The following is a 1753-nucleotide window of genomic DNA, read 5'->3' as shown; positions in this document are numbered from 1 at the left end:
AGAATTCTCAGTGAAAATCAATTGTGTCTCTCACTGATGACTCATTGAAAAAAAACACCAATATCAATATTGATCCTCAGGAGAAGCTAAACAGCAGCACATGGGGAAAAAAAAAACAAAACAAAAAAAAAACCCCAACAAGCTCATGAAAATTTAGCAAAGCCAAAATCACAAGAAGTCAAATAGAAACAAGACAGACATCTGACTCCTTGCCTCGTTTGCACATTCTGACAGCTTTTGTGCCAGCTGCTTGCCCCTCATTGTTCTGCTGCTGACTTTCTAGAACTGGGTGGTTTGTCTCTTTGGCCATTGTCAAAGGACAGAAAAGAGAATTCATGCAACAGATTCGTGGTTTGCTGTCTGTTGTAGCAAAGCTGCCATCCTTTATGGGGTATTTGGATATGGCACAAGTCCTTGCTCTCTTGTCCCCTCTTCCCCTCCTGTATAAGGATTTCTAAAGTCCTTGTCCCTGGTATGGAAGTCAAACCTGCTTGTATTTAATGATTATGGACCATCATAATTAAATAGTTTAGAAAAAAGGCAAATGTTTTCTTTAGATGTCAATCTTCCTGGGGCTCAGTATTGAGTATTGCTCAGTACTGGGTTATTCTCCGTCCCATGAGGAGTGGGAAGGGTTTAGTGACACTCCAGTACATTGAGGGTGCCTAAACTGCAGGACAGAATAGTTCTGCTGCGGTTTTACGGAATGACAGCCACGTCTACCAATTGCATTCCTAAACAGACTGCAGATTACACAGACTCCGTATTTCCGCTAGGGCGGTACAAACACAGAGATGTAATTTAAATCAGGAATCAGTTTTAGGATGAAAGTTGAGCTATCAGAGACACCAGCTCTCCTAGGGCAGCTGGCCCGCTGTCATCCCCTCAGCGCTGCTCGCCGGGGGAGATGGCGCTCCACAGACGAGATCCCGGCTTTTCTGGGGAAGCCAGGTCTGCCAGGGAGATCCCAGCCCCTGATCCCGGCTCCACAGGGGGAGCCCGGCTCCTCAGAGGAAATCCCGACTGCCCGGAGGAGATCCCGACTCCTTACAGGAGATCTCGGCTCCTCACAGGAGATCCCGGCTCCTCATGAGGAGTCCCGGCTCTTCCTCGGAGATCCCGGCTCCTCATGAGGAATACCGGCTCCTTCTCGGAGGAATCCCGGCTCCTCATGAGGAGTCCCGGCTCTTCCTCGGAGGAATCCCGGCTCCTCAGGAGGAATCCCTGGTCTTCCTCGGAGGAATCCCGGTTCCTCCTCGGAGGAATCCCGGCTCCTCCTCGGAGGAATCCCGGCTCCCCGGAGGCGATCCCCGCTGCCCGCCCCGCCGTTCCCCACGGCCGTCGGGCGGCGCTCGCTCTCCAGCACCGCCCCGGCTCCTCAGAGCGGCCGCCCCCGAGGGCTGCGCGGGGGATGTATTTTGTTTCTGCGTGACTTGTTGCGATTTTGGTGTTGTTAATTCGTTTCACTCGCCGCGGTATTTTCCCGCTGGGTTTTTATTCACGGGTCTCCCCTCTCCCCTCCCCGGCCCCTCAGGGAGCGCCCGGCCGCTCCCTGGCAACGGCGTCCCGCGCGCGCCCCGCCCCGCCCCGCGAGTCTCGCGAGATGCGGGCGCTGCCACCGCCTCCTCGGCGGTGCGGGGGCGGCTCTCGCGAGAGGCGGCGGCGGTGCCGGGCCTGGCGGAGCGGCGGCGGCGGCGGGAGGGAGGGAAGGAAGGAGGGAAGGAGGGAAGGATCATGTGGCTCGGCCGCGCCG

Source organism: Passer montanus, unplaced genomic scaffold, assembly GCF_014805655.1.
Source record: "Passer montanus isolate IOZ18808 unplaced genomic scaffold, ASM1480565v1 scaffold54, whole genome shotgun sequence".
NCBI lineage: Eukaryota > Metazoa > Chordata > Aves > Passeriformes > Passeridae > Passer > Passer montanus.
This window is presented reverse-complemented; position numbering follows the sequence as displayed.